General features: G+C 38.5%; 1 pseudogene; it reads left to right on the forward strand.

Annotated features, from left to right (window-relative positions):
- On the forward strand, positions 15,255–15,373 carry Vom2r-ps46 (vomeronasal 2 receptor, pseudogene 46; annotated as a pseudogene).

Raw genomic sequence — 21,847 nt, forward strand, 5'->3', positions numbered from 1 at the left:
TTTCTCCTGAAACTGAGTTTGGCCGAAGAGGAACACATTCCCTAGTAGAGAAAGACCAGTAGTTGATCAAGAGTATGTGAGTAGCTGCTCTCTCCTGCTAGAACCGCCAAACAAGCACTTAAGGAAATCTTAAGAGGCTGAAGACATGTCTCAGCAGTTAAGTGCTCTTCCAGTGCACACAAGTTCAGACCCCAGCACCTCGGTCAGACTGCTAACGGCTGATCTTGGCTCCAGGTCTGGAGGATCTGACACCCTCTTCTGGCTTCCTTGAGCACACAGAGATAAAAACAAGTATTTTTAAAAGAACGAAATAGGGCTGGAGCCGTTAAAGGCTAGGCTCACAACCAAATATATAAAAGAACGAAATATAAGATCACAAACGCCGTCTTATGGGTAATGCACAGCCATAATAACCGCAATCTGAAAGCTACAGACGACTCCAAATCCAGCCTTTCCCTCAAGAGACCCAGTCCTCATCCAGTCCTACTTAGCCAGTCTACTTTTGTTCATAGTAAGAGATACTAAACGACTCAAAAACTTCAGATTTTTGTTGTCGTTTGGTTCGGTTGGTCTCACTGACGCCATATGAATCAAATAGTTCTAGGTCATTTCTTTTTCTTTTTCTTTTCTTTTTTTTTCCTCCCTACTCTGCATTTTCTGCTTGTTTTCTGCAGTTACCCAAGTCCAAGAGTCTGAAAGGGCAGGGTCGACCCTAAGTCTAAGGACTATTTGAGGTGACTGTTGGGGTCTTTTGTCACACAGGATTCTAGACGTTGTTTATCCCAATCCCGCGCTTTTCTTAAACTTTTAATGGCTTCCAGAATCCTGATTTGTCTGCATGAAATTGCCTCTGAAACCAACTGAGGATGTTGAGGAGCTAAGGAAACTACATTACCCACAATTCTTAGCACCGAGCGACAAATGGCTGGACCAATGGTCTCTTGGAAAGGCCTTTTCCTTGTTCGGGCCGCAAACTAAGGACAAGATTTCCCACAGCTCTGCCAAACTGTCCTTGTAGCTGCTTTAGAGTTATTTCCCGCTCTCAGTGACACAAGAGTGTGGCGTGGAGACCAAGGTGGGCCGAGAGGACAGGCACGGGGTGCAGGTCTATGTTGCCACCACCGTCCGCGGTGAGGGATGCTCGAGCATTTATTTGCAGAGTATGATGCTGCCACAATTGCAAAACCTTCTCAAGTAAATGTGGCATTCTCCTGAGTAAGAGAGGAGTAAAACAACTCAAGTGATTCCAGATTTTTAGATTTTTATCAGATGGAAGCTTAACTATTAGATCTAGATATAAATAATATATAGTATACATTAGATATAGATACACACACATACACACACACATTTAGGATATCTGAAGTTTTGTCTTGTTTTGTTAAGAATGAGGTGTAAATCCTCATATATATGCACCCTAGTAACCGCATATTTTAAACTTTTTCATCTATTATTATTGTGTGCATGTGTATACAAGCACACCACAGCATGGGTAGGAAAGTCAGAGGAAAGCTCTGTGGCATTATCTCCTTCCACCTTTACTTGCATTTCAGAGATCAACCCTGAGTCCTCAGACCTGAGCAGCAGATGCCTTTACCCACTGAGCCATCTCATTAGCCGTAGGCTATATTTTTCAAAAGAAACAGAGAATGAGTTGTTTCAAAGAGCAGTTGTGGACACACCCACTTGAAAGATGGTCCAGCAGATCAAGAACATTAGGGATGATTAAGCTTGAAAAAAAAACGAAAAGGACTGATGTTTGCTCTGGAGTACAGCCTGACATAGCAGGAATTGGAATCAGCCTTATGTTGCATGAGCTCATCTAACAGCTGGAGTCAAATAATCCTCCTCGCAAGTACTGGAAACAAGCTGCATGAGGGACACTGCAAACAGGTTTTTGGGTAACACAATTAGCATGAGAACACAAGCCATTACATTTGCTTATAGTTTTATCTTTGTCTTTCTTCTTCAGTCATTCCAACGTTTCTTCCATTCCAGCAAGCATCACTTGCCCCCTCATCAGTATTTTCTAACACTGACCCATACCTAACACACCCTGTGAACATACATCATTACATAGCACTTCTACCATTTGAATTCTCTGGACTGAGACACGCGAAGTGTGTTACAAGTCTACTGTTGTCAAAGGAGCATATCCAGCAGTTATATTGTTGGATTGTCTGAGGAGATATGCTTTTAAAGTATTTGTAAAGATTAGTTGCATGGTGTCTAACTGATAAGGAAGAATGTTCATGGGGTTTGGGTGTTTTTACAGTACCAACAACCATTTTGGTACTGCACAGGCACTGCAGGTCTGCATATTGATTCAGATGACTGTCTATCAGGTATATGAAGTACATCTCATCTATTAAAGGCTCAATGTCTTCACCTCAAATTCTGTTTGCAAATCAGATGTGATGTAGATCTCTCCTGAGAGACACAGGCAGAATACAGCAAATACATAGGTGAATGCCAGCAGCAAACCACTGAACTGAGAACGGGACCCCCATTGAAGGAATCAGAGAAAGGACTGGAAGAGCTTGAAGGGGGTCGAGACCCCATATGAACAACAATGCCAACCAACCAGAGCTTCCAGGGACTAAGCCACTACCCAAAGACTATACATGGACTGACCCTGGGCTCCAACCTCATAGGTAGCAATGGATAGCCTAGTAAGAGCACCAGTGGAAGGGGAAGCCCTTGGTCCTGCTAAGACTGACCCCCCAGTGAACGTGATTGTTGGGGGGAGGGCGGTAATGGGGGGAGGATGGGGAGGAGAACACCCATATAGAAGGGGAGGGGGAGGGGTTAGGGGGATGTTGGCCTGGAAACCGGGAAAGGGAATAACACTCGAAATGTAAATAAGAAATACTCAGTTAATAAAGAAAAAAAAAGATTGTTTCTTTACTATTCCACTAGCTTCTAAAGATTGTGAGAGATTTGTTTTTAACATTCCTTCCATAAATTTTCAGGAGCCTTCTCCTCGCTATCATTGGGTTGTGTTACCTCAGGGGATAGTCTGTGTATATAGCCTCTGCCTTAAAGCCTTTGAGGCAGAAGTATCCACAGTTATATATGATACTGATGGTTCTTCCAATAGATAAATAGTACTGCCTATGATAAAACTGGACAGATAAAAAATTATCTTAATGCTAATTCTTTGAGGTTTCACAATAGCATAACTAAAGAACAAACAGCCCAAATAATCAGTCAGTATCCCCAGTGTGCCCCATTTATTTCCTTTCCCAATTTGAGAGTTAACCCAAGAGGGTTACAGCCTGATGATATTTGACAAATAGATGTTACCCATATTGTTGAGATTCCTTATAATGCTCAAGGAAACTATAGTATAAAAGAGGTATTATAAAACGTTAAAACAATATCTTAATAAATAAAAAGGGGGAGTTATATACCTGTATGCCATACAATTATTTAAATAATGCTCTTTTTATTTTAAATTCTAAGATTTGAATGCCAAGGACCTCTCTGTCCCTGTTGATATGAGGGTTCTATGTCTGGAAAGAGATGGCTGTAACCTATGAAATCAGACTTCTTTCTGTAGGGTCTGATAGCCGCATGACAGGCTGGATTGGCATTTTTATAGGCTAATTGTTTCACATAATCAACACCTGCCTCTGCACTTCCAAAAATTCAACGTGCACTAGTCATGAGCCTGTGTACAAAGTATGAAAAAGGCTCATCCAGTCCCTGTTTCCCCCCAGTAAGTGTCACTCCTGGATCCCCTTTACCAAGGAGTTTTCTCCAAGCCCAAGTGACTGCTGCTTGAATTTGAGCAAATAGCCCAGGATCACATTGCATCTGAGCATCATTAGTATAATAATTGTGTGATCCAGTCAGCATGTCAAAGGTCCATCCATTACCTACCTGAACATTCCTTTTGACAATCTCTCTACAATTTCAAAAACTTCTGACTTCCATAGAAGATAGTCACCACCAGTCAGGACAGCATGAACTAGTGTTCCCAGAACTGAGCCAGTTTTCAACCACTGATTCTGAAATAGGCAAAGTATCAAGAGCAGTAGCACCATATTGGGCCACAGCAGTTTTTAATATTATGATAATTTTAAAGTCACATCCTTGGTTATGTCGCCAAGGCTGTCCCTGTGCATCTACACTTTCTGTTACTGGGAAGGCTTCTAACACATTTTCATTTTCATTTTCATTGTTAGGATTCACAAGCATTTTGCCTTTGGGTATGAATTGTCCAGGCTGCTGTGAAGGGTGACTTGTTTTTGCTTTTGAGCGTGTATCTTTCACAGACTCATCCCCTGTTTTTAATTTTTGTAGTTTGTTAATCAAAGATTGATGAAGTTCCTCTAACGTTATCTGTTCCTCCAGATAAGTGATTTTGGGTTTCAACTCTTGCGCGGGGTGAATGACCACGATTACAGTAAGCTCAGAGGCCTGATTATAAGCAGGTGGCAGAGAAACTGGTGGAAGCCAATTGGGGTTGTGATATTTGGCTGCCTCATCTTCTAAAGAATTCAAATTAACTTTTGCTGATTTTGGGTCACTTTCATTGTTGAGGTCAGATAGATCTTTAAAAGGGGGAATTTTTTTTAAGTCTCAATCTGGCTTGAGTCTAATATCAGATTTTTCTCTTTTATTATCTTTTTTTGTGAATGTTTTTCTGTCTTCCCCCTTGTACACCCTCATCCTCACTTTCTAGGGAAATTAGATCAATTTCCTCTTCTTCCTGTGTTTTGACCTTATTGATATTGGAGGGAAACTTTAGAATCTCCTCATTTGTGATATCGCAGCTATTAATGTTGGGCAAGTCTCCTCTTTATAAATTAATTCTTTACTTAGATCCCAATAAGAAAAAGCAGTCACAGGAAACTTTTCAGGCCCAAAAGTTTATAAAAATCTTTAAGAACATCTCCTACTCTATTCCATCATTGAACATCAATAGTGCTCTCCTGAGGAAACCCAGGGCAAAGATCACAAACAAAATCAAAAAATTTAAACAAGTCATTGGATTTTACCTTTACTTCTTGTACCTTTAATGCCTCTTTTAATTGTTTCACCTAGACCTCATGTGGGCTTAATGTTTGTCCCATGTTCAGACTCTATCGCTCACCTTTGCTTTGTCCACAGCAGGCTCCCTAGACGTTTGAAGAAATTTCTGTATACAATGCTGGCCACCTGATCTTCTTCCTCATGATAAGCACCCTGTATCAGGGCCCCACACATTGGGCACCACATGTCCCAGCCCACAGGAAAGTCAAAGGAGATCCTGGAGAAGGGAGTGAGAATGGACGGGACAAGAGGCACAAGAAATGGAGACAAGGCTGTATTCTGATCAAGTCTCATTTAATAAAGCCAAAAGCACTTGCTTACAAGCAGAAAAATCATACAATGCAAACTGGTAGTCAGGGTAACGGACATACATCACATCAGAAACCAATGGCATAAGTTCCCATTTCCCCCAAACTTCCAACCTCCAATAAATTTGATTTTCCTGAAGCTTCTAACTAGCAACAGAATAAAACTCATTCTAGTGCTAAAGCAAGCTACCAGGAAATCCCAAGTATACTTGCCTGGTGGTAACCGCCATGTATGTCACTTGGAAAGAAGGGCCCGTGAAGTGGAAACACCTAGCTCAGGCATAAGCAGGCCAGGTGGCCCCAGACACTTACTATATGTCGGAACAACTTTTGGGTTGTTCCAGGAGTGGTATACCTGGGTCCTTGGGTAGAAGTATGTCCAATTTTCTGAGGAACTGCCAAACTGGTTTCTAGAGTGGTGGTATCACCTGGCAATCCCACCAAAAGTGCAGGAGTGTTCCCCGTTCCTCACATCCTCGCCAGCATCCGCTGTCCCCTGAGTTTTTCCATCTTAGCCCTTTTGACTGGTGTGAGGTGGAATCTCAGGGTTGTTTTGATTTGCATTTCTCTAATGACCAAGGTTGCTGAACAGCTCTTTAGGTGTTTCCTGGCCATTCAATAATCCTCCATTGAGAATCCTTTCTTTAGCTCTGTACCCCATTTTGAAAGGGTTATTGGACTCTCTGGAGTCTAACTTCTTGAATTCTTTGTATATATTGAATATCAGCCCTCTACCAGATGTAGGATTGGTAAAGATCTATTCCCAATCTATTGGTAGCCATTTTGTCCTAACGACACCTTCGTGTCGATTCACACTGACTCATTACATCCTTACCACAAATGCACCAGTCTGAGCGTCTTCTCTCTTGTCCACATCACAGTCCATTTGTCTTGGTTTTCAGCGATCATATAGGGAAGGTCATATTGGATCACTGAGATTTGAGTTTTAGTTTTGTTAGGACTCCTATTGCTGGGGCAGAGCACCATGAGCAAAATGTAAGTACAGTAGCAAAATGTTTACTTGTTTTACTCTTCCAGATCAGTGTACATCACTGGGGAAAGGAATGATAGAAACTGAAGCAGAGCTTGGAAATGGAGGCAGGTTCTGACATAGAGGCTAAGTCAGAGTGCTGCTTACTGGTTTGCTTCACACGGTTTGCTCAGCCTGATTTCCTATAAAATCCTCTACTACAGGCTGAGGGATGGCCCCACACATCTTGGGATTTGATGGGCCATTCCCCACTGAACACTAATTGAGGAAATGACTCATAATTGGAATGCAAGAAAACATTTCCTCAACTGAGGCTGCTTCCTCTCCAGTGACTCTAGGCTACAACGAATTCACATACAAATAAGTCAGTGCAATTTGATCTTTCAGTTTCAGATCTTTTTCATCCCAAACTTTCTACTCAGTTGCTATGATTACGTCCAAAACATAAAATAATCAGCATGAAATTTGATTCGTGTCATGGTTCACAGTCAGGGAATCACAAGGAAGTACTTTGGAGACTGCGGTGAAAGCATAGAACCTGATATTCTACTGCTGTCTGGCTGGCACTGATTGATTACTCCTTCATTCCTGCCAAGAGACAGAACTGACCATCGTGAGTGACATGCAGTTACATCAAATACTAATTAATAAAATGTTCCTCCGATAAGAAGATGTGCTACGTTTATGAATAGAATTATTTATTTAAGGATCATTTGGCCTTTCTCTTGACTTTTTGTCAAGTTGAAGATTAACTATAGAAATCAGATTGCAAGATCTGATTGAAAAACAAATGTTCATCATCGAGATTTCTAAAATTTGGGATGCAGTTAATTTTTGACAGTATTTTTCCATACATTCCTTTTTTGGCATCATATAATATATTAGGTGATTATGCTTAGTTGGTTTGTGTATATAAAATAAGCTTGTAGATATCTCAACATCCTATATTATTGCAGTTATTGAAGGGATAAGTAAAATTACTGATATGGACATATATCAAATATTTCTTGAGGACAACCCTCTATGCACAGTGCACTTTTAGGTCTTGAACTCAGAAAATTCTGGTAGGATGGAAAAGGAATGAGTTGTTTTGATTATGTGACTTCCTAGAAAATAAAATATCCAGTAAAACAAGTGAGTGTTTACAGCTGCACTAAATCTTTTACATTGATCAATGATCCTCCCACACTGGGATGCTGAATGTGAGCAAAATGCACCAGCATTAACAAACACAATGTATCACTTTCCTACTACTTTGAGACCTCATAGAATGTCCCTTTCAAGGAATACATTATGCATTATCATTCAAACTGTATTCATGGAAAATTCAAGAAAGATGGCTTTTTGAAAAAGACAGAGAGAGGGGGAGCAGACAGAGAGAGATAGAGGGGGGAAAGACAGACAGACAGACAGACAGACAGACAGACAGACAGAGACAGTCAGAGAGAGTTGACTCTAGGAAATTCTATACATATTTATTTATTTATTTTAATAACTGATCTCTAAAATGACATTTATATTATATTCTATTCCTGAATCTTTAATGTTTTACATTTAGGTATGTATACCTACAAATTTTATGGGGACCATGTAAGTACAGAAGCCAGTGGAGAACAAAAAAAGACAAAAATATCAACTGAAATGTCTTAGGTAGATATTGGAAATCAATTCAAGAGCTCAGTTACATTATTGAAGATGACTAATAATTACTTGTAAAATTATCATATACTGCTTAGTATGAGACTGGAGACTTCGTGCATCAGCTAGACATGTACATTTTAAAAATTCACGTGGTTTGATATGTAAGAATTTGTAGATAATTACTAAAACATGATGTATAAAATATGAGGGGTTTTATATTTAATATTCTTTTAACTTTTTTATTAATCATTCCATTCACTTACCACTTAAGTGATATTCTCCCTTCCTAGTTACCCCTCCACATACTTCTTTTTTTTTTTCCAGAGCTAGGGACCGAACCCAGGGCCTTGCGCTCGCTAGGCAAGCGCTCTACCGCTGAGCTAAATCCCCAACCCCCACATACTTCTATTCTATCCCCCCCCCCGTCCTCCTCCTTCTTACCTCTATGAGGGTGCTCTTCAAACTATCCACCCATTCCTGCCCCACCATTCCAAAATCCCCATTACACTGGGGCATCAAACCAAGAATGCCCCCCTCCCACTGATATCAGATAAAGCCATCCTATGCTACATATGTATTTGGAGCCATGGATCCCTCCATGTATAACCCTTGTTTGGCGATCTAGTCCCTGGAGCTCTGGATGGTAAGGGCAGCTGACATTGTTATATCTACGGGGTTGCAAGTTTGCACTGTTTTCCAGTCCTTCCCCATGCTCACACACCTGAGTCCCTGAGCTCACTCTGATGGTTGGCTGGGAGCATCCATATCTACATTGATCAGGGGCTGGCAGTACCTCCAGGACTCCAATTTTGTCCCTGTCTTTCTATGGACAGGAATATTTATGGGATAAAACCTTTGACATGTGTGAGTGGACTCATCCCTCAACTGGAACCCTTGCCTATCTAGTGGGGATGGTCTCTATAGGTTCTATTTCCTTCAGCTGCATGTTTCAGCTAAAGTAAACCCTGTTGGGTCCTGGGAGCCTCTAATTTCCATGGTGTCTGGAACATTCTAGTGGCTACCCCACAGTTCCTCATCCCCCACTGCTACATGTTTTTATTAGACTTCCTGACCTCTCTCTGTAGGATCTATTCTGTAGGATGTTGTATCTCTAATTTCTTTTTCAGCATGATTATCATTTGTCTAAAAAAGAATACTGACTTCTTTGATTTAGTTTTATATCCAGCCACTTTGCTGAAGTTGTTTATGAACTATAAAAGTTCTTTGTTAAATTTCTGGGGTCACTTATGTATACTATCATATGATCTGCAAATAATGATACCACAACTACTTCTTTGCCAAGTTATATCCCTTTGATCTACTTTAGCTGTCTTATTGCTATAGACAGAAATTTTATATTGAATATGTAAAGGGAGAGTGGGTATCTTTGTCTTCTCCTTTCTTTTAGCAGGATTGCTTCAAGTATCTGTCCATTTAATTTTATATTGGCTGTTGGTTTGCTTTATATGTATTCAATAATGTTTCTGTATGGGCCTTGATTCCTGATCTCTCTAATACTATTAATCTAAAGGGGTGATACATTTTGTCAAATGTTTTTCAGCATCTAATGAGAAAATAGGTTACTTTTCCTTTGAGTTTGTTTATATACTAGATTACATTAATGGATTTTTATACATTGATCAAACCTTGCATCCCTGGGATAAATTCTACTTGTTCTTGGTGAATAATGGTTGTAATGTGTTTTTGGATTTTATTTGATAGAATTTTATTGAGGCTTTTGTATCGATATTCATGAGTGAAATTTGATTGAAATATTTTGAACTTGTGGGGTCCTTGTGGAGTTTAGGTATCAGAGTAGTTGTGTCTCCATAGAATGAATTATGTAGTGATACTTCTGTACCTATTCTATGGAATAATTTGAGATGTGTTGCTATGAGCTTTTCTTTGAAGGCCTGGTACATTTCTACAAAATGTATCTGGGATTTGTTTGTTTGTTTATAGGATTTTAGATTATTTCTTAGATGTTGGATATGGGCCTGTTTAGATAATATACCTCCTCTTTAGTTAACTTTGGTGCATGATATCTATCTAGAAAATCATCCATTTCATTGATATTTTTCAGTTTTGTTGACTATTGTTGGCTTTTGTAGTAGGATCTGATGACTTTTTTTATTTCTGCAGTTTCTGTTGGTATTTCTCCCTTTACACTCCTGATTTTGTTAATTTTATACTGTCTCCATGCCCTTTAGTTAGTTTGGCTAGGGGTTTTATTTATCTATCTTGTTGATTTTCTCAAAGAGACAGCATTTGCTTTTTTGACTGCATATTTTTCATTGTTTCTATTTGGTTGATTTCAGTCCTGAATTTGACTATTTTCTGCTGTCTCCTCCAATTGGTTGTATACATTTCTTCTAATACTTTCAAGTATGCAATTAAGTTTATAATGTAAGATTTCTCCAATTTCTTTACCAGCACACTTAGTATAATAAAATTTCCTCTTAGGACTCCTTTCACTACATACAATAAGTTTGGGTTTGCTGTGTCATCATTTTCATCAAATTCCATTAAGTCTTTAATTTCTTTCTTTACTTCTTCCTAACTAACTTATCAATGAAAAGAAAGCTGTTCACTTTCCATGGGAATTTGTATTTCTGGTTATTATTAAAGTCTAGCCTCAGTCTGTGGTGATCTCATAGGATGCATGTGATAATTTCAGGCTTCTCGATAAGGTGAGACTTCTGTTGTGACAGATTACATGGTCGATTTTAGAGAAGGCCCATGAGGTGCTGAGAAAAAGAGGTATTCTTTGGTTTTAGGGAGAAATGTCCTCTATATATCTGTTAAATCCATTTGGTTAATAACCTCTATCATTTTCACTGTGTCTCTGTTTAGTTTCTGTTTCAATGACCTGTGTATCACTGAGAGTGAAGTGTTGAAGTCTCTCACTATTATTATTTGCAGTTCAGTGTATTTATTCAGCCTTAGTAAAGTTTCTTTTTATGGATTCTGGTGTCCTTAAATTTGGGGCATAGATATTCAGAATTGAGAGTATCTCCTTATTGGATTTTTCTGTTGAGAATTCTGGTATAATTCTTATATGTCTGCCTTTATATGATACTTTGCCTTTTTCTATACTGCTTTTAATATTCTTTCTTTATTCTGTGTATTTAGTGTTTTGATTATCGTGTGTCTGTTGCAGTAAAACTTAAAAAGGTGCTCAACCTGGGTCCTCTGAGTTCCAACTCCACCCTGAATCAGCTTTCTCTTGCTGTTTCTCTGTTACCACTTTCACACACTGTCCCCTTGGCAGTGGTTACCAGACCTAAGACTCACATTCATTCAGCAGGCCGTCTTAGTGTGGCCCCAGCACCAAGCATTCTATATTCTAGCATGGCTTCCTGTCACAGACTCTTTTCACATTCCCAACTACCCAGTGAAATCATTACTCAGCAAACTGGAACCCAACAACCAGATTTATGTGTTAAATGCTCGCTGTACAATACAGCTACACAATTAACTTATGAACGATTGATAAGGATATAAACTGCCCACCGAGCTAAAACACAGATTGCGCACCTTGACACACAAAGTCTTGTACACATCCATCCCTTAAGAATATTCATAACAACCTGTATCTCTGTAAGGTTCCATGATGACGGCCATTTACATCTGCTCCCATGTTGTGCTTACCGAGGCTCTCTCCTCTAGCTCCAGTCTCCTCCTCCTCTAAAACTTCTCCCACCCATACTCCAGTGACAGGCCTCGTTCTATTCTGTACCTGCCTTCATCTGCATAATGACATCAACATACACGTGACAAGAGAATTTTCTTCTCTGTTCCAATCTATTTGGTTTCCTATAGGGTTCTTATATGTTTATGGCCATCTCTATATTTAAGTTTGGGAAGTTTTTTCTACGATTTTGTTAAAGACACTTCAAGCTTTGATTTGTTCTTTTCATTGTGTCATAGATTTCCTGGAATTTTTACGTTAGGAATTTTTATGTTTTGAATTGTCTTTTACCATTTTATCAGTATCTTCTAAAGTATCTTCTACACCTATCAATTGTACTCTGTTGTGGATACATCTGTACCTCCTAAGCTATTCCAAGGTTTTCTATTTCCAGGGTTGCCTCCATTTGTGCTTCCTTTATTTTTTTGTACTTCTTCCTTTACGTTTTTCACTGCTTTGTTAAATTCCTTCACCTATTTTGTTGTATTTTTTCTTTAATGAAATAATTTGTTTTCTCTTTAGGAGCGTCTACATGTTTACCCACGTTTTCCTGCATTTCTTTCAGAGAATAATTTATATCCTCCTTAAAGGACTCTATTATCTTCAGGAGGTAGTACTTTAGGTCCAAAACCTTATTTTCAGGCGTGTTTGTGTATCCAGGGCATGCTGTAGTGGGTGAAATTGGTTCTAATAATGCCCCAGTATTTTTTCTCTTCTGTTATTGATGGCCTTGTGCTTGCCTCTAACCATTTTCTTATCCCTGGTATTAGCTGTCCTGGGCATCCCTGTCTTCAACTTGCTACATGTATCCCTGGATTGGTGCAGGTTTCCTGTAATGCCTGTGTCCCTGGCCATAGCAGACCTTCTTGTGGCCTTCAGACTGTTGTGTCTTTTGAGGAACATGTACACAAGTAATTTGTTTCCCTGGCTGCATCAGTTCTCCTGGGAAGCCTTCAGACTATAAGGTCTTTGAAGTGGCAGACAACCTGATTGGTTGCCTGATATGCAATGGATCTCCTTGGAGGCTTTCAGACTCTGGGTTCTATTGCCCTGTGTGTAAAAGAAATCTGTGAAGGCCTTCAGACTATGTTATCAGTTGTCCTGCATGAAACAAGACTCCTGGGAGGTTTGCAAACTGTTGACTCTTCACATGAGCAGACAAAATGGAAATTTGCACTGGCATAATGCATATGAGAGATGGGGTGTGGAGTTTGGGGGTATTGCGGGGATGATGTGGCCAGAGTCCACGCTGGGCTCCTTGAAGACACTAGCTGCTGTGGGGTTTTTTTGGGGGGTGGGAGGGGTTACCAGTTGCCATGAGTGCAGCAGAATTATTGTGAGGTCTTCAGAATGTGAGGTCTTCAAGAAATAAAATCTTTGAAGTATATTTGTGTCCAATATGATAGTTCAACTGCTAAATCCCTGAACACTAAATATGAACTGAGTCCATATGCAGGAACATTTAGTAACATGAGATAGCCTAATCCTAGAAGATGTCTTCTGAATGCTATACATTGTTACAAAAATATTCAGAATATTACTAAATAAAGTGTTAGGAAAATTATTTCTAATAAAGCAAATATGAGTAAACCCTATTTAGAACAATAAGTACATTTTAACAATAAATTGTATTTAGTATTTTACTTGTGTGTATGTTTGTACACTAATTACATAAGTGCTTCTATGAATGTACAAGTGCAGATATGTTGTGGTTTGCCCTGGAATTGTCTATTTTGATGCTAATCCACTGCCCCAAGAAGGGCTGACTTGTCACCTACTGAGAACTCAGGTGATTACATCAGAACCTTCTCCCCATTTTAACTTGTAAATGTAAAATAAAGGTGAGAGCAGGTGATTGGCAAAGGAAGGGAAGGTGGAGATGAAGAGTGGAAAGAGAGAGGTTGTCAAAGAGAGAGGAAGTGGAAGGAAGATGGAACTGAAGCATATGTCCTGAAGAAACTGCAAATCATAAGGGCTGTCATAGCCAGTGGAATAGTGTAGTGTAGTGGTAAATCTGCCCAATCTAGGCATGAGCTTTTATTCATACTAATCTAGTTGAGGTTTTTTTGCAGGGGCTTATTTGGGTTGAAGAGGTTACGGCGGCACAGGTGCGAATGAGAGGCATCCAGTGACCCAGCAGTAAGACACACAGAGAATGCTGTGAAACCCCTGACAAGAGTTTAGGAAGAGAGCTCAGATTTCTGCATGGACGGTACATTCTCTGCACTGTTGACACAAATGCCCAGTCCCTTAAAAGCATTAACTAATCATTGCTTTCCGTAAATGCAGTTCTATAGATAAAGATAAATAAAATTGTGGGATCACAGGAACATCTCAGCAAATATTCCAAGATTCAGTAAAATTGCAAAAACATTTGTTAGATTTGTTATAGTTGGGGTTATATCTAATGAATAGGGTAAGATGGTTCCACATGAACATTCTATTATACCTTTCTCACTTGATAGTTGTTGCTTTTCCATGACATGGTAATTTATCATATCATCTTCACTATAGTACATGACAATAAAGCATAGGTCTGACATACATGGCAATTAGGGAATGAGAAATTAGATGACTGATTCTAAAGCCAAGAGAATCAAGATGTAGGGATTTCCAAAACAAAAAATAACCGAAGTTTCTCCATTCATTGATAGGTTTAATGCTACTTATGAAAAAGACTCAGGATATAAGTGACCTCCTGTCAGATGAGGACCCAACTGATGGCATATTATTTTAATATATTTTGCAATTTTCAAACACTAACATAATTTTACAAAGCTCAGTTCTCATACTTATACACCCTCTGCTCACATGTAGAACTGAATAACTCCAAAATTTATGAACACTTTTATTATATTTTTTCATGTGTGCACACACAAACACACACACAAACACATGTGCGCACACACACACACACACACACACACACACACACACACACACACACACTACAGATTGATTGCCTTTATTATTGCTTTAAAATCCGTGTGTTTGGGCAGGTGACTTTAAACTATGAAACCTATTTGATGTCCTGCACCACTAAAAGACAGAGTTTCCTTCTTTCATGGACACAGCTTTCACAAAAAGTGAGTAAAATCTTGGGGGGCAATGAATCCATATCAACTCTAACCTTAAAATACACTCAGCTTGATATTAGCTCCTGTGAATTTACCAAAATAGTTCAATTCATAATGGACCTATTCATAATCTGTGATTATATTATAATCTGTGATTTCTGAAACATAATAAATGATATTATCATTAAATTTCAGTGGAATAGACAAAGAAATGATGGATTCATTGGATTCTCTGTAAAGGTAATGAGCATTATGACACCAAATCCTTGCTGTGCAACAATGTCCTTCTGTTACATACTTGGCAGACAGATGGATATCAGTAAATAGGTATGATATACAAATTCACATGTGTTATATATGTATGGTTTTATAGATGAATAGATATAAAGCTATGCATAATATATACTTTATATGTATATCAGAAGGCTTCTTAAACACACTTAAGAAGCTTGGACTGTCAATAAAACAGCTGAACAAGTATGAACAAAACTTTCCTTTCTCCACCAGATATGGATTTGTGTTTGAAGTGCCCAGAAGACAAGTATGCCAACATAGAGCAGAAACATTCATTTACAAAACTGTGATCTTTCTCACTTATGAAGATCCTTTGGAGAGGGCTCTGTCTTAATTGCCTTGTGATTTCCTACATTCACAACTTGGGTATTGAGGACTTTTGAGTATCACAGCAAGGCACTTGTGATTCTAATAAGTATACCTTAAACTATGTCTTCCTCATTTAACTAAAATTTTGCTTTCTGTGTTCTTTGCTATTAGTTCAACATTCAGATACACACTACTGGAGCCTGCAGTGAATCTGATTTGGGGTTATAGTTCCTGTTGCTGTTTAGATTGTGCTGGCCAAAACAAGCACTACAGGGCATTCAAAGTCTGGCTGCTGGAAGAAAAATAAAGTACACACTGGTTTTAGTGGTACCCAACTCTATCACTCCCATTTGTTCCCTCATCACAATTATCAATACTCTCTGTTGATATTGATGCACACTCTGAACAGACCCATATTACCATTGTTTGCAGCAAGGTCACTGCATTTTTTTTCTGTCTTGGTATATCAGGACTCCCTTGCCTTAATGATCTACATGGTGGCATTTGGACATTAGAAGCAGAGTTGCCCATGGTTCCTGCCTCGTGTCTGAGATTATGAAATTAGTGCATGATGAAATTTGGAAGCAAATTAGGGTGGAAGGTAAGCTAATGCCCTGCCCTCCTCCATACGTTATACTGTCAGGTACAAGTGACAAAAGGGGCCTGGATGAACAGAAAGCAGTATACACAAACAGGTACTACCATGTCCACCAATAGAGAATTTCCTTGGGCCTATACAAGTACTTTCAGCTTTCCCAGGTTGTGTGCAACATGTGCCTGCTAACAATCCTGACTTTTCTGATAATCTATTCACCTGATATGTGATAAAAATACATGATGGAAAGAATAGTAAAGAGGCTATTAGATAGCATGGCTTACATTCTCCAGTTGTTAAAGAAATGCTAAATAACTTGGCTATACATCAGGTTATCCCCCAAGGTTGGAAGAGATCAGTGTCAACTATACTAGACGCTGGACAGCAGTTATAATGGTTATCATTGTAGAAAAATGGAGCCAAAAGAAAAAAATTTAAACGAAGTTAAGCAAGTGGGATAAATGTGAATAAAGATAAGTTGCTTGATGAAATGCATTATACTGCATTATGAGAACCTATACAATATAATAATGTCATTATGGAACAATGTCATATTGTAGATTAAGGGTGTGGGATGTGATGGATGAGGCTAGAAAAAAACACATCATTTATTTAAAAAAAAATACAAGATTTAACAGAAGCATTTACAAACTTCCATACAGAGGTTTGGGTTCAGCTGCAAATAGCGCCATATCAGACCCTGAAATCAGAAAGCCATTGATAGAATAGTTGGCATTTGAAAATGCAAACACTGAATGTAAGAGAATAATAAGACCATTGAAAGCAAAAGGAGTCCCCAAAAATGAAATGATAACTGGTCTTGATACTCAGGAAAATAATGCAAATATCATAGGTCAAATTATATCTAGAAATCTCAGGAATAAAAATGTCTAATGCTTCAATTTTGGTGAATTTGGTCATTGCTAAAGAAATTTTAAGGATATAAGTTTAAGAGCCTAAAAAAAAGGTATCTTGATTTTATAAAACATAATATGCATAGAAAAGTTCAACCAGTTTCTGGTTTCTAGTAGCCACAAAGGCATGCAGGGGACTCTAGCTATTGTAGAAAGGGCAAACACTAGTCTAAGGATAGTCAGTCCAAGAAAGAAACATAAAGTAACATTTTGCCATTAGGAAAAAATAGCGGGTTCTATCAACTCAACCTTTGGTCAACCAGGCAGTACCATATGGGAAAGAAAATAAAAACTAAGTATTTCTAATCTTATTCATGCTATAGTAGGAAGTATATCTTTGAAACTGGACAGAGACCCTATCTGCAAAAGTTTGATGTTAACCCTTGGTGTTTATGGTCCTTTCACCTCAGAACAATCCAACTCTATGTCAATATTTTATACAACAACCATCAGAAATAATAAATAAGCAATTCCCTCCATCTATCATTTATTATTACATTGATAACATTTTATTGGCAGATAATGACAAAAATGTTTGAAATAATAAGTTAAAGGCAAGACAATTAAAGAAATGGGGTACATAGCGAAACAGAGAATTCTCAACAGAGGAATCTTGAATGACCATGAAGTACGAAAAGATATGTTCAAAATCTTTAGTCATTATGAAAATGCAAATCAACATACACTGAGATCTACCACACATTAATCAGAATGGCTAACATAAAAAATTCAATTGACAGCAAATGCTGGTGAGGATGTGAAGAATGAGGAAAACTCCTCCATTGCTGGAGTGATTGCAAACTGGTACAACCATTGTGGAAATCAATGTGGTGGTTCTTCAAAAAAATTGGAAATAATTCTTTTTTGTTGTATATTTCTTTATTTACATTTCAAATGTTATTCCCTTTTCCAATTTCCTGTCCATGTGCCCCTTATCCACTCCTCCTCCCCTTCTTCTATAAGGGTGTTTACCTCCATAACCACCACCTACCCCTTACTGCCCCCGATATTCCCTTGCATTGCGGATCCAACCTTGGCAGAATCAAGGGCTTCTCCTACCACTGATGCCCAACAATACCATCCTCTGCTACATATGCAGTTGGAGCCATGAGTCAGTCCATGTATAGTCTTTGGGTAGTGGTTTACTCCTTGGAAGCACTGGTTGGTTGGCATTGTTATAATGGGCTTGTAAGCCCCTTTAGCTCTATCATACCTTTCTCTAATTCCTCCAACGTGGGTCTCATTCTCAGTTCACTGGTTTGCTGCTAGCATTCGCCTCTGTATTTGACATGCTCTGACTGTGTCTCTCAGGAGACATCTATATCTGGTTCCTGTCAGCATGCCTTTCTTAGCTTCATCAATCTTATCTAGTTTTGGTGACTGTATATATATGGGGCACATGTGGGGCAGGCTCTGAATGGCCACTCCTTCAGTGGCTGCTCCAAACTTTTCCTCCATATATACTCCTATGGATATTTCTGTTCCTCTTTTAACAAAGAGTGAAACATCTGCATTTTGGTCATCCTTCTTCTTGGGCTTCATGTGGTCTATGGATTGCACCTTGGGTAATTCGAACTATTGGGCTAATATCCACTTATCAGGGAGTGCATACGATGTGTGCTTTTCTGCGATTGAGTCACCTCACTAAGGATGATATTTTCTAGTTCAAATCATTTGCCTGTGGATTTCACGAAGCCATTGTTTTTGATAGCTGAGTAGTACTCCATTGTATAGAGGTACCACATATTCTGTATCCATTCCTGTGTTGAAGGGCATATGGGTTTTTTCCAGCTTCTGGCTCTTATAAATAAGGCTACTATGAAGATAGTGAAGCATGTGTCCCTGTTATAGGTTGGAGTATCCTTTGAGTGCATGGAAAGGAGTGGTATAGCTGGGTCTTCAGCTATATGTCCAATTTTCTGAGGAACCACCAGACTAATTTCCAGAGTGATTGTACCAGTCTGCAATCCCACCAACAATGGAGGAGTGTTCCTTTTTCTCCACATCCTCTCCAGCATCTGTTGTCACCTGAATGTTTGATCTTAGCCATTCTGACTGGTGTGAGGTGGAATCTCAAGGTTGATTTGATTTGCATTTCCCTGATGACTAAGAAAGTTGAACATTTCTTTGGGTGCTTCACAGTCATTTGATATTCCTCAGCTGAGAATTCTTTGTTTAGTTCTATACCCCATTTTTAATAGGGTTATTAGTCTCTGTGGAGTCTAACTTCATGAGTTCTTCATATATTTTGGATATTAGCCCTTTATCAGATATAGTATTGGTAAAAATAATTTCTCAATCTGTTGGTTGCCATTTTGCCTTAATGAGAGTGTCCTTTGCCTAACAGAAGCTTAGCAGTTTTATGACATAGCTTTGGTCAATTCTTGATCTTAGAGCATAAGTCATTAGTGTTTTATTCAGGAAATTTTCCCCAATGCCCTTGTGATTGAGAGTCTTCTCCACTTTTTTTCTATTAGTTTGAGTGTACCTGGTTTGATGTGGAGACCCTTGATCCACATGGACATAAGCTTTGTACAAGACAATAAAAAAATGGATTGATTTGCATTCTTCTACATGCTGACCTCCAGTTGAACCAGCACCCTTTGTTGAAAATGCTTTCTTTTTTCCATTGGATGGTTTAGCTCTTTGGCAAAGATCAAGGGAGCATAGGTGTGTGGGTTCATTTCTGGGTCTTCAATTTTATTGCACTGATCTACCTTCCTGTCTATGAACCAATATCATACAGTTGTCATTGTTTATCTATATTACTGCTTGAGTTCAGGGACAGTGATTCCCCAGAAGTTCTTTTACTGTTGAGTATAGTTTTTGCTATCCTGGGTTTTTTGTTACTCCAAATTAATTCGCAAATTGCTTTTGCTAACTCTATGAAGAATTGAGTTGGAATTTTTGTGGGGGTTCCATTGAATCTTTAGATTGCTTTTTTCAAAATGGTCATTTTGACTATATGAATCCTGCCAATCCCTGAGCAAGGGAGGTCTTTCCATCTTCTGAGATCTTCCTTAATTTCTTTCTTCAGAGACTTGAAGTTCTTGTCATACAGATCTTTCATTGCTTGCTTAAAGTCACACTAAGATATTTTATATTATTTGGGACTGTTGTGAAGGATGTCATTTCCCTAATTTCTTCCTCGACTTGTTTATCTTTTGAGTGGAGGGAGGCTACTGATTTGTTTGAGTTAATTTTTTACCCAGCCCCCTTGGTGAAGTTGTTATTCATTTTTAGGAGTTCTCTGGTGGAATTTTAGGGGTCAATTAAGTAAATTATCTTATCACTTAAAAATAGTGATATTTTGACTTCTTCCCTTCCAATTTGTATCCCTTTGACCTCCTTTCTTTGTCTGATTGCTCTGGCTAGGACTTCAAGTACTATATTGAATAAGTAGGGAGAGAAAAGGCAGCCTTGTCTAGTTTCTGATTTTAGTGGAATTGCTTTAAGTTTCTCTCCATTTAGTTTGATGTTAGCTACTTGTTTGACCTATATTGGTTTTACTATGTTTAGGTATGAGCCTTGGGTTCCTGCCCTTTCCGGGACTTTTATCATGAAAGGGTGTTGAATTTTCTCAAATGCTTTCTCAGCATCTAGTAAAATGATCATGTGGTTTTCGTTTTGGATTTTGTTTATGTAGTAGATTATGTTGATGGATGTCTATATATTGAACCACCCCTGCATCCCTGGGATGAAGCCTACTTGATCATGATGGGTGATTGTTTTGATGTGTTCTTGGATTCGATTTGCAAGAATTTATTGAGTATTTTTGCATTGATATTCACAAAGGATTTTGCTCTGAAGTTTTCTTTCTTTGTTGGGTCTTTGTGTAGTTTAGGTATAAGAGTAATTATGTCTTCCTAGAAGGAATTTGGTAGTTCTCTGTCTGTTTCTATTTTGTGAAATAGCTTGGAGAGTATTCTAATGAGGTCTTTTATGAAAGTCTGATAGAATTCTGCACTAAACCCATCTGCTCCTGGGCTCTTTTTGGTTGGGAGACTTTTAATAACTGCTTCTATTTCTTTAGGAGTAATGGGGTTGTTTAGATGGTTTATCTGCTCCTGATTTAATTTTGGTACCTCATATATGTCTAGAAAATTGTCCATTTCCTACAGATTTTCCAGTTTTGTTGAACACAGGCTTTTGTATTAGGATCTGATGATTTTCTGAATTTCCTCAGATTCTGTTGTTATGTGTCCCTTTTCATTTCTGATTTTGTTAATTTGGATACTGACTCTGTGCCCTCTGGCTAGTCTGGCTAGGGGCTTATCTACCATGTTTCCTTTCTCAAAGAAACAGCTCCTGGTTATATTGATTCTTTATATAGTCCTTTTTGGTTCTACTTGGTTGATTTCAGCCCTGAGTTTGAATATCACCTGCCTGCTACTCCTCTTGAGTGTATTTGCTTCTTTTTGTTCTAGAGCTTTTAGATGTGCTGTCAAGCTGCTGCTCTATACTCTCTCATGTTTCTTTTTGCACGCACTCAGAGCTATGAGTTTTCTTCTTAGCACTGCTTTCATTGTGTCCCATAAGTTTGGGTATGTTGTATCTTCATTTTCATTAAATTCTAAGAAGTCCTTAATTTCTTTATTTCTTCATTGACCAAGTCATCATTGAGTAGAGTGTTGTTCAACTTTCGTGTGTATGTGGGCTTTCTGACATTTTTGTTGTTATTGAAGAAAAGCTTTAGTCCATGGTAATCTGACAGGATGCATGGAATTAATTTCTATCATCCTGTATCTCTTGAGGCCTCTTTTGTGACTGATTATATGGTCAATTTTGGAGAAGGTACCATAAAGTGCTGAGAAGAAGGTATATCCTTTTGTTTTAGGATGGAATATTCTATAAATATCAGTTAAATCCATTTGTTTCATAATTTTTGTTAGTGTCCCTATGTCTCTGTTTAATTTCTGTTTCCATGATCTGTCCATTGATGAGAGTGGGGTGTTGAAATCTCCTATTATTATTGTGTGAGGTGCAA

The sequence above is a fragment of the Rattus norvegicus genome, chromosome 1 (genome assembly GCF_021556685.1).
Source record: "Rattus norvegicus strain SHRSP/BbbUtx chromosome 1, alternate assembly SHRSP_T2T, whole genome shotgun sequence".
Classification (NCBI taxonomy): Eukaryota; Metazoa; Chordata; class Mammalia; order Rodentia; family Muridae; genus Rattus; species Rattus norvegicus.